The sequence below is a fragment of the Marmota marmota genome, unplaced genomic scaffold (assembly GCF_001458135.2).
Source record: "Marmota marmota marmota unplaced genomic scaffold, marMar, whole genome shotgun sequence".
NCBI lineage: Eukaryota > Metazoa > Chordata > Mammalia > Rodentia > Sciuridae > Marmota > Marmota marmota.
This window is the reverse complement of record NW_026000174.1, coordinates 42265124-42277732: the sequence shown is the minus strand read 5'-3', so window position 1 is coordinate 42277732 and position 12609 is coordinate 42265124. Positions and strand designations below refer to the sequence as shown.

Here is a 12609-nt window from a genome sequence, read left to right as displayed (position 1 = left end):
TGACCTGTCATTCCATCATAGGAATATACTAAGTTCATCTGGCATATTTGGATCTTAAGATACTATGTTGTTTCCCAGTGTTTTATGTGCTTCTTGGTGTTACTAATTGGTTGGTTAATTTGTTAATTTTCCATATTTCCAGGTTAAACTAAGCTGTCTAATTACCAAAATCATTTTCCCCTTGTTTTAAAGAGGTATGTTTTCCGTTTTTCCAGTCTCCATGGATATTTTCTCATCATTTTAATCTTATGAAAGCATAAAGAAATAGTTAAAAAGGAGTGGGAGGAAAGAGGAATAAAAAGATCATATTCTTTTTTTTATGTAGTAGTTACATTGTTTAAGTCACCTATTTTATGCTATGCTATGTGAATAGTCATAAAATTTAACTTGTATCTGAATTTATTCTTTGGACTTATTAAAGTTTAAATAAACTATTCCTTCAAGAAAAAAGTTTATAAGTACTTCTCAGAGAATTATTATCTAATTCTAGAACTCAAAGTCTTAGATATTGTTATTTATACTGGGCTCTGAAAACTGAGTAAGTTTCTCATTATTACTCAGTATTAAAAGGAGATCAGATTACCTCAAATGGTGCCTCAACATGTCAAGCAGTTCGCTGTACTTACTCTTTTCATGCTTGGATATTTAGTCTTACTGATTAGTGGGTGTTAGGATTATAATCAAAGAATTGCAAGTAAATATCAAACATCAGACTTTAAGCTATAAATTATCCTAAGAACAAGGCATTTAAGAAAAATATTAATTAAAGCTGTGAAAAGCAGTTTGATTTTGTGGAAATCATCAGGTTCTAACAGATCGTGTTTCTTCATCCTGAGGATCACTGAAGCTAATGGGCTACATTATTTGAGTAGTACCACCAACATCTAGATCAGGCATGCTTTGTGTTTATTGCCTGCCTGTGGCTTGTTACCAAATGAAAACCATCTGTTGAAACTATTTTTTATTAATATCAACACAGATGTTTTATCAAGTAAAATGAAATTTTACTTCTTGAATATTTAAGGTAAAGAATTATATTCCAGTGTCTTTTTTGTACCAGGCCACTTTGGGCTGTGCTGACAGTTCATGTATTAGATAAGGCCACCTCTTTATACTTGGATGAAAAATTTGAAAAATACTGGATTCTAATTTGTGTTGCCTCTAATTGAATCAATAAGACCTCAACAAGATTGTAAAAAATGTGAGGAGATGGTCTTCTTTAGTTTACAAGTCAAATTTGCTAAATTGAGAAATTATATTATCAAATAAATAAACAATACATTACAAATACAAGTTATAGGTGCATATAAGTTTGAGAGAGAAAGCAGGGGTTGTAGAAAAAGAAACTGGTAGAAAATAGAGACTAAAAAGATTGTGTCAAAGAACACTATGTGAATGAAATAGTCATTCTAACTATATTTCCTAGCTGACAAAATGAGAACTGTAAGCCACAGGATTGAGTCAAACAATTCTACATGCCAAATGGCAGTGAGGATGGAACCATTTCCCCCTCATTCCTGGAAGGATGTATAACTTTTTACCTTTAATTTTAGGTCATCACAGATTTTGAGTATTTGTTTTAGAATACTAAAGATAGCTTATGTAGTAGTTATAAGACTTCTCCAAGAATTTATTGAATCAGACATATTATTAAATTAACTCTCAAACTAATTTTAAGAGACAAATATTTGTTTTGCAATTGAATTGCACATCATAATTAGGAAATTAAGTTATACTTTCCCAATATGTGGAGCACTATGACTAATTCAGTTTCAAAGTTGTATGTATTGAAAGCTTAATGGTCGAAAGCTTTTATGTTGTTGTGGTATCTAATCATGAGTTCATTGAGTGCAGTGATTTTTGCTATGGTATTTTTATCATGTTTATGGTGAATCCAATTATGATTGAACTTAAAGTAGTCTCACATTATCCTTGGTTTTGTTTTCTGTGGTTTCAATTATACATAGTTAGCCATGGTCTGAAAATATTAGATGAAAAGTTCGAGACATAAACAGAAATTGCACACTATCTGAGAGGTTGATGAAATATCATGCTTTTCTACTCTGGGCATGAATCATCCCTTTGTCCAGTGTATTCATGCTGTATACATTACCCACCCATTAGTCTCTGAGCAGCCCTTTTGATTGTCATGGTGGTATTGCAGTGCTTATATTTAATAAATAATTCTGGAAACTCGGAAGTCATTAAAGTGCTACTTTTAGGTGCAAAAGTGAAAATTATTGACTTTATAAAGAAAGAAAATAAATCATAAGCTGAGCTTCTAAAATCTGTGGTAAGAATGAATCTTCCATTTGTGAAACTGAAGAAGGAAATAGAATTTCATGTTAGTTTTGCTGTCACAGTTTAAACTACAAAAGTTCTAGCCATGATGCGTAAGTGGTTAAGATGCATAAGTGGTTAGATAAGATGGAAAGACATTAAATTTCTGTGTATACAAATAAACACACACATTTTTTCATATATATGAAAAATAGTACATATAGTATTTGCTACTATCTGCACTTTTAAGCATTCATTGGGAGTCTTGGAATGTAGCCTCTGATAACAAAGGGGACTATTGTATTTGTTAATTTTTTTTCATTGGAGCATCTATGCTCAGTAAAATCATGATGACAATTATTTATGTCCGTCATTATTTGCATAAATAAATGATTTCCCTTCAATAGAAATAAATAGGAGCATGCATATGCATGATGATATTTCTAATTGTTTTTCCTCTTGCAGACTAGTCAATTGTTAGCTACTACAGCATGTGGTTTCTTTATCAAGGAATGAGCACAAGGTGAGCTCTAAAGCACTATTTTGTCACCTCACATTTGGCACCCTGCCTGGGGAGTGATCTTTTAAAATGTTTAAATTTCACCCCGGGAGAATTTTATATAATAATTATTATTGAAACAAATCAGAAGTCCAAATTTATGTAATTAGATTTGTAACATTTGTTTTCCAATAATGGTTGAGTAATTTTTTCTGTTCTATTTTGGGTAGCTTACCCCAGTACCTTTCAGTAGATTTCAAACTTCACATCATGTCTCACATAGTTGCTTCTCTCTCCAGCCCTATAAAATATGTGTTAAACCCTCTTAAGTATAAAATTCAGAAGACTTTTTCATAGTATGTTTACTGTGTCTCTTAGGGCACCTATAAGAAAATTGCATTTTATTAAGGGAGGAGGAGAAAGGAAAGAACTCTTTTAAATTAGTATAAAGATTCTCAGATCATTTATTCAAGTAGTAGCTCCTGGATTAGATTAAACTTCTGCTTCTTTTCATCCACCGGCTTCTGGCTTTCCAAGGTCAAGTGCTGCATTTTATGCATGCAAATAATAAACTTAAGCAAAAAAAAAAAAAGGGGGGGGATTCCATGCTTGGGAGAAAAAGAAGTTTATGTGCTTTTACCCTACTTAAAGAATACTGTCCATTAAAGGAATATATAGAGAGGACTTCTTTTTCCTGGCTTCATTTTGGAAAATTGACACAAAAACCTTAGGATTTCCCATGTACTATTTAAAAATTTTTTTGAGCCTTTTCCATTGCTACATGATAATCATTTATTTCTGAAGAATTGCATGTTTTTCTTTCTAAAAAGGGAACTAAAGCAAGAGTGGAATAATATGCATATTTAAGAAAACAGTGAATATAGTTGAAAAATTGCATGTATTTTTATGTTCCTATTTACTGTTACTATGGCAACCACCTCACTACTTAGTATTTATGTTGTCTAAGATTAAGAACACCTTTTCAAAGATATAAATATGCCAAAACTATGTATTGTATTTACTTTGGGGTTTAGAAAAATATTTATTCTAATGCATATTTTTGAAAAAAGTAACAACAAACAATATAAACTTCAACTTCATTTAAATGGTAACTTTTCTTGAAATATGCTTTTAAAATTAGAATAATTTCATTTATTTCCCTTGTTATAAAAATTAGAATAAATACTAGAAATAATGACTTAAAATTCATGATTTAATCTTGAAATACAGACTCTTGTCTTTTCCTATTTTTATGACTTTATATTTTGATTTATAACATTTCTGGAAATACAAAATCTGAACACTTAAACAAAATGCTTAATGCTAGCTTCATAAGTCAGAAAATGTAAATAGTATGTGTTTCTGATTCATCATTGTTTTAAACAACTACAAACAAAAGATTTATATTTTATGTTTGAAATTAAAGGCATGGTTGCTGTTATTTTTCTTAGTCTAATTATTTAAATCATTTCCTGACATATGTGATGCATAAATATAATTTTTAATATTAAACATCAGAATGGAAGCTCTGAAGCATAAAATCAGACATGTTTCATGTCACGTATTACCTGTTAAGAAAAACTGCAATACAGCATTTAAGTACAACAGAACAGTGAGCATATTGTCTTTGATACTTGTAAACAGGATGGATCTACAGTTTCACAGTTTATGTTGACAGTATCTTTGTGGGAAATTTAATTATCAAATGAATTATAACACATCTTAGTATTAAGATTATTAATAGTAATTTTAATTGCCTTTTTCAAGATAATTGGATATGTTCTCATAAGTATATGGGAAAGGGGACATTGGGCTAATTAGATATTTTGAACTTAGTTATCTTTAAAATACCTAGAAGTTTAACATATATATTCTAGATTTTAGGAATTTCTTCCTTTAATTAAATGTTTATCTAAGCAGAATTAAAATAATTCAAAATCCTTATAATTCTCACCGATTATCTCTTTGAGTTCCTCCCATTGATACGGTTTTAAAAGTTGAATAATGATAATTTTAAAAATTAAATTTTCACTACCAATTTTAGAATATTTTTTCAAAAATTATTATAAAATTAGAAAGTTAAGAAAACATTTTAATTCACTTATAGTTGCTATTGGATGGGCTTTCATATAACATTTCTTATAGTTTTAGAAATTGATGCATTTATAAAAAGCAATTCAATTTGGAGATACACATCAGCAGCCCTATGATTGTGATCTAGGAATTTAACTTCTAGAACTTCTCTAGTCAATGGTATGGTCAACAGAATGTATACAAGAACCACAGCTTTATTTTATAATAGGAAGCATTTGAAACAATAACCAGAATATTAAACAAGTAATAAAATATTATGTTCTCCACAAATAGTCAATAAAATGAAATATTCTCATTAAGTGAATCCAGATGTATATAAACTACATAGGGTTGCACCTTTATTTAAAGAAAGACTATAAAATTTAGCTGAAAGTCTAAATACAAATATTCAAAAACTATAATAGTGGCTAACTCCAAGGAAAGAAGATTGTAAGGGATTTTATTTTTTTATACACTTTAAAATCTTCATATGGGCGTTTCTATAATAAGTCTAGTCTTTAAATTGCTTTTAATAATACAAGTTAATTAATGTTGTGATTATATTCATTATGATGAAAATACAAGTAAGGAAGATTTTTTTTTTCCTGTTCTGGGGATAGAACCCAGTTCCTCATGCATGCTAGGCAAGCATTCTACCACTGAGCTATAACCCCATCCCATGAAACAATATTGTTTTGTTCAACATTAATCCACTGTCCTTTTTAGTTTAAATCTGGAAATAGTTGGCACTTGTTAAATAGTTTGATGGTTGAATGGATGAATGATGGGAACAGGAATTATCAAAGTGGTTTTAGGGAAAACACATTTGGAGAGCCACAAAGATGACTTGTTTAAGTAAACTTAATATGTTTATAAAAGCAGTAAATGACAGGATAATAAAGTGATGAAAATATGCAAAAATTTCTTCTGGTATCATGGGATAAGGCAAACTTAGATAACTAGACTTAGGACATTTAGTTTGTATAACTTTATGATTAGAGTTATTAAAATAAGCAAGAAAAAAATTTATTATTGAAATTTCAACAGGAAAAATATCTAATTTGAGAGCCTGGAACTTCATCATCAATCTCCCCAACTGTTTTTTCAATTTAAATACTTTTTAATTAAAATGTTATGATACATAAAAATTATATTAATGGGGTACTGTATGATATTTCAAATCGTATATATTGTGTAATGTTCAAGTCAGATTAAACATCTATCTCCTCATCATTTCTTTATGGTAAAATATTCAAAATCCTTTTTTATTTTTGAAATATATAGTACTTTATTGTTATCTATAGTCATCCTATTGTGCAATAGCACACCAGAACTTTTTAGTCCTATCTAACTGTAATTTAGTACCCATTGATCTCCATTTCTCCCCCTCCCTATTCTCCCTGGCCTCTTGGTAACACCATTTCTACTTTCAACTTCTGTGAGATAAACTTTTTTGTATTCCACATGAACTGATTGTCTTTCTGTGCCTAGCTTATTTTACTTAACATAATGATCTCCAGTTTTATACATGTCATTGCAAATGACAGGATTTCATTTTTTATGGTTGAATTGTATTCTGTTGTGTATATGTGCTGCATTTCTTTATTCATTCATCAGCTGATGGACACTTAGTTTGTTTTCATTTCTTTACTATTACAAATAGTGCTGCAATAAACAAATGACTCTTCAACATACTGTTTTCATTTCCTTTGGATATATATTCAGCAATGGGATTGCTGGATCATATCATATGGAAGTTCTATTTAATTTTTTGAGGAACCCCAATACTGTTTTCCATAATGGTGCATCAATTTACATTATCTGCCAATACCATGAAAGGCTTCTCCTCTCTCCTCATCCTTGCCAGTGTTTATCTTTAGTCTTTTTGATAAAAGCCATTTTCACTGGGTGACATGATATCTTGTGTGATTAATTTGCATTTTCTTGTTGATTAGTGATGTTGAGTATTTTTTCACATACCTGTTGGCCATTTGTATGTCTTCTTTTGAGAAATGTCTATTTAGATCTATTGCCCATTTTGTGATCACATTGTTAATGGTACTTGGTGGTCCAACTTGAAGACCATCAAGACACTGTACTTCAGTAGCTGACACAGTGGTATCTGCTATTGGTCAAGTACATTAATTTTATGAGCTAAGAACTATTTTTATTCCCATTTTACACAGATGAAGAAACTGAAGCACAAAGAGGCTATGTGACTTGTTCACTGATGTAGCTAGAAGGTAGGATACAGGGATGCAAATCTAGACAGACACTCGGACTTCAGAGTCCAGGCTCATAACCACTTTTAATCAAGTGCCTCTTATTAAAAAATGATGGAGAAGATTTAGAGATACACATGAGAAGGTAGTTCATATTCATGTAAAATTGTTAAGAAATAGGAAGTAAAAAAAGGGGATTTTTCATTGTGACACTGAATAAAGTGTGCATGTATTAATAAAATGTAAGTCAATGCCTTTACCTGCACTCTGTTAAAATTCTATAATATTTATCATCAAGCTAAAATTAACACATTTTTATTTCTTTAATTTCTAATTGACAATTAGTTCTCATTTAATTAGTAATATATGGGAATGTTATCTGAAACCTTATTGTATTCTGAATTCTCTACTTATTATAGTCTGAATTCTCTACCTAATCTGTGAATATGTTTCACTTGTAGTGAGGATGACACTGTTTTTATATAACAGTGTGGAAGAAATATTGAATTTCATAATCATAATAATTTCACACTTACATAACTCACTCCACTAAAAACATCCTTAAACTATTTTTCAGGAGTAAAAATGCATCCATCACTAAAATTGTTCCCTCTTTTGTTGAAAATTAGGAATATAATCAAGCATAAGAAAAGTAAAACTATTGCTATATCTCAAGAGGTATTTCTGAATAGTTAAGTGCAATTTTATTTTTAAATAATTGGATTGTATAATAAATACACCTGCACAGTCAAAGGATTTCATTCTGTGAGATGATTTATTCTTTAATGTAATTTTGCCTTGCTATACACAGGTGGATTTTCACTTATTCTCCAATTATGAGGGACTCAACTTATGAAATAATTCAAGGGTGCAAGGGTTCTTAACGGTTGATCAGCAGCCCTCAGAAGCTTCAAGGGTGAGCAAGAATTTAAATGTCAACAACACTTTGATCTCTAGTGGAAGTATCAGAGGGCTCTGGGCAGGGAAAAGCACCTTCTCTTACTATTCTATAAAGAGAGATACTTTTTATTATTTGGTCTAGAATTTCATATTCATCTACATTTATTGAACATCTACCATGTGCCAAATACTGTGCTGAATGTTTTTACCTTCATCATTTTATTTAATCATAATAACCATCCTGCTGAGAAAACTGAGACTTAGGTTGTGATACTCAGGGTCACATTCCTGGAAAGTGGCAGAGAAAAACATGTCCTTCCCTTATGTTAAAGAGGTATGAATTCTTCCATAATACTTTAAGCAGTGTTATATTTCTTTTGTTTTTCCATAAATTTAATTAGCAGCAAGTGTAACATCATACTCTTTAAACTTCCCATCTTCTGTGAATTATCAAGAATCTTAGAAATTCATTGTAGTTCAGAAGGTAAGTCCTCTAACTGCCCTCTCTCAAATGAGGAAGAGCCCTGGCATCATTGACTTTGTTGGTGCTTCTGGTATTGTTGATGCTTCTGCTATTGCAAAAAGGATCACTGAGTGGGTAATTTATAAACAACAGAAATTTATTTCCTCATTTCTGGTGGCTAGAAAGCTCTAGTTTGAGGAGCTGGCATCTGGTAAAGGCCTTCTTGCTGCATCATCCCATGACAGGTGGAAGAGCAAGGAGGCAGTGAAAGAGAGACAGACAGACCAAAGGGAGCCAAACCCATCCATTTGTAAGGAAACTACTCTTGTGATAATGGCATTAATCCACTTATGATAGCAGAGCCCTTGTGCCTAATCACTTCTTAATACTGTTACAATGGTACTTAAATTATAATTATACAAGTCTAGGAAAAAACAAATATTTAAACCATTGCATCTCTTAGGGTCTCACTGCATCCATTGTCTGACTGATTCTACTGGTCCATGCTTCCAGAAGTCTTATGGACTTGAGTTTCAACATAGCCTTGTAATTTTGCATGGTATTTGAAAGAGGATATGTTAGGATTCTCTAAAGACACAGAACCAATTGGTGGTGGTGGTGGTGGTGGTATGTGTGTTTAGGGGAAAGAGAATTTTTAAGATCTGACTTTCATGATTGTGGAGGCTTGGTGAGTCCAAAATCTGGTGGAATAGTCTGGCAGGCTAGATACTAAGGGAAGAGTTGAGGTTCTAGGCCAAAGACAATCCTCTATAGAATCCATCTTATTCAGGAGAGGTCAATCTTTGTTCTAGTAAGACCTTTAACTTATTAGATGAAGCTCGACCACATTATGGAGGGTACTGCTTTATGCAAATTCCACCCACTGGAATGTTAATCTCATTTTTAAAAAAACACCACAGAAAATGCTCAGAATAATGTTTGATCAAATATCTGGGTACCATAGTCCAGTTGAGTTGGCACATAAAATTAGCCATCACAGGATAAATCAATTCCTTCAGTATTGTGTTCAACTGAAGTGCCCTTCACTGGGTCCCTCAACTCACAGCTCACAGTGCCTAGCCTTGAAAATCTAGTCCCTCCTCTTCCCACCCCTCTCATACACACACACACACACACACACACACACACACAAACACTTGCACCTTACACAGCCATTTTCCCTCATGATATCACTGTCTCAGAGTTGTTATTGCTAGGGTAGATTTGTTTTTATGGACCAATTCTTGATAGTCTTTTTATATCTTGAGAAATCTAGCAATTTAACTTGAAAGCAAATTAGGCCCAGTTTTCAAAAGTGCAAAAAGGCCCATGTATCATCAAAGGAAAACCAGATCTTCAAAATAGGTAAGACTACTTTCCTTTGAAAGTGGAGCTAACAAGAAGAAACACCTTTTATTCTTCCTTGAAGAGGAAAACATCTTCCCATCAAGATGAAGACAGAGACTTTTTGATGCCTTCTCTAAAAAGCAACAAACAATAAATCTAAATCAAATAAGTTAAACTTTGTTGGGTCTCATAGTTACATGTGCAGCTAAACATATAGAATGATATCTTCTAATGTAAAAAAGGAGGTTATATATGAATATGTGACTTTATATTTTTATTTGCCTGGGACAGACCCAGTTTGGATAATAGATTATTAGACCAATTAGATTAGAGAATTAACATTGAAATTTTTCTGAACTTTGTCTACTTTAGTTAGATACGGAACCCATCTCCTATGTTTCTAGTGTTTCAAAGGTGGATATATATGTTCTTATCATCTGAAGTACAATTTTCCATATTTCTTTATTTAACAAATGTTTATTGCAAACCTACTATGTGCTGGGTACTGAGTTAAACACTCAGAACAGACAGATTTTAGGTCTTATAGGATCAAATGCATGTTAACCAATATTATTGAATATATACTTCATATATTGTTGAATTTATGATGAGGCAGGAAAACTGATCAATGTTTCCATAGTATCTTAGTCTATTAGGGCTGCTATAACAAAATGCCTTAAATGGGTAACTTTTGTAAGGAGTAGAAACTTATTTCTTATAATTCTGGAAGCTGGGAAGTCTAAAACAAGGCACTAGCAGTGTCTGGTGAGGGCCTTCTTCCTCATAGATGATACTTTCTCAGTGTTTCCTTCCATTGTGAAAAGGAGCTAGCTAGCTCTCTGGAGTCTCTTTGATAAGAGTGCTAATCCCTTTCATGAGGGGCCTATTCTCATGATTTAATAATTTCTCCCCAAAGGCCCTGACTTAATACTATTACATTGAGGATTAGTTTGACAGATGAATTTCAGGGTTCATAAACATTTTTTTTAAAATTGCTTCTTTTTAGTTATAATTGGAATCCATTTTGACATACTTATAAGTATGTCAAAGTATGGAATATATCTTGTTCTAATTCAGTCCCCAATAACCCTTCTTTTCCTTCCCCTTCTCACCCCTGCTTCATTCCCTCTCTTAGCTTTCTGCCATTTACCCACAGATTTTTTTTTTAAATTAATTTCTTGTGGATATAAATTATGGTGAAATTCACTATGAAATATTCACATATGAACAAAGGAAAGTTATTTCAGATTCATTCCACTGTCTTTCCTTTTCTTATCCACCTCCCTTCCTATCATTACTTTTTGTCTACTCCTCTGAACTTCCATCTCCCCCTCCCTTATTGTGGGTTAGCTTCCATATATCAGAAAGGACATTCAACCTTTGGTTGTTTGGGGATTGGCTTATTTCATTTAGCACGATACTGTCCAGATCCATCTGTTTACCAGGAAAAGTCGTGAAGTTATTCTTCTTTGTGGCTGAGTAATACTCCATTGTGTATATCTACTGCAATTTCTTTGTCCATTCATCTGTTGAAGGGCACTTAGATTGGCTCCATAGCTTAGCTATTGTGAATTTAGTGCTATAAACATTGATGTGACTGTGTCACTTTAGTATGCTGATTTTAAATCCTTTGGATATATACAGAGGAGTGAGATAACTGGGTCAAATGGTGTTCCATTCCTAGTTTTTTTGAGGAATATCCATTCTGCTTTCCAGAGTGGTTGCACCAATTTCCAGTCCCACCAACAATATATGAGTGTACCATTTCCCCCACATCCTCACCAACATTTAGCATTACTTGTATTCTTGAAAATTGGGGGGAGGGGTGGCAGGGATGTCACAAATCTGATCAGAACACATAGGAAAATTTTTTCTTAATTTTAAATAATCAACCAAGTAAAACATGAACTTTGGAAAATGGAACAAAGAAGTCCATTTCATTATAACAAGTTGCTTTCTAGTCTTCTAAATCTTTCACAGTGTAAGAATAGCATGAACAAAGGTGTGGTGACTGGGAGGGGATAAACAGGATATACAGGAGGTTAAGAAAAATTCATATTGAAGAATGGTAAGGAAAAAGACTATTTCTAGCTCATATAAAAGTCTGGAAGGCTGCGTGCTGCTTTAAGATGCTTTCATCTTCTTATTCTGCTATGAGTACCTTCTATTCCCAAAGTCACAGAAGATCCATTCCAGATCCTACATGGCTGTTCTAGTTTTTAGCTATGACCACATTTCAGGCACAAGGAAGGATAAAAGTGACCAATCCTAGAAGTCACATGTACCTCTTCTGCTTACCTTCAGTTGACCAGAACTTGGTCATATGGTGATGTTACTATACCAAAAAGGCAGCAGGGCTTTAGCTGCATATTCTAAGTCTATAATTTATAAAGAGGAAAACAGATTTTAAAGAATATCTAACAGTTTCTTCCACAATCTTACCCTTTAACCACCAAAATATCTTTGCTTTTAGTCATGAATGGAAAACTTCCAAATACAACAAACCTTAAAGTGATCTGCTTCAGCTGGGTTTTTTTTTAAAATTGAGTAACAAAGAATTCTTAGAGGAAAATAATTTTAAAAGGCTGGAGCCATAATCTTATCTCCAAAGATGCTGCTTTAGAGTGCTACTTTAAATTGTTCAGTTTTGAATATAGCAATATCCTTCAAATCTACAAGGCCCAAAGCCCCAAGTTACTGAACTCTGAGTTAAATTTATATTTAATTTCAGGATTAGGTTCAACTGTATGTAACAAAGACCCAAATTAATACTCTTTTGAAAAGGTACAGGTTTATTTCATATTTTAACGTCTGAAGGTGGGCTG

The 12609-nt window shown here is 32.4% G+C and overlaps 1 protein-coding gene across 3 annotated transcripts in view; it reads left to right on the top strand.

The window, feature by feature from the left end:
- Dcdc1 (doublecortin domain containing 1) overlaps window positions 1-12609 on the top strand; it is a 479867-nt gene that overhangs the window by 11295 nt on the left and 455963 nt on the right. For 2 of the 3 annotated variants that reach the window (XM_048788536.1, XM_048788535.1), the window contains exon 2: window positions 7886-7990. The exons of the other annotated variant lie outside the window; for it this stretch is intronic. The gene's annotated coding sequence lies outside the window, so the exon portion shown is untranslated. The remainder of the gene's footprint in view (window positions 1-7885; window positions 7991-12609) is intronic. 3 annotated transcript variants of the gene reach the window in all.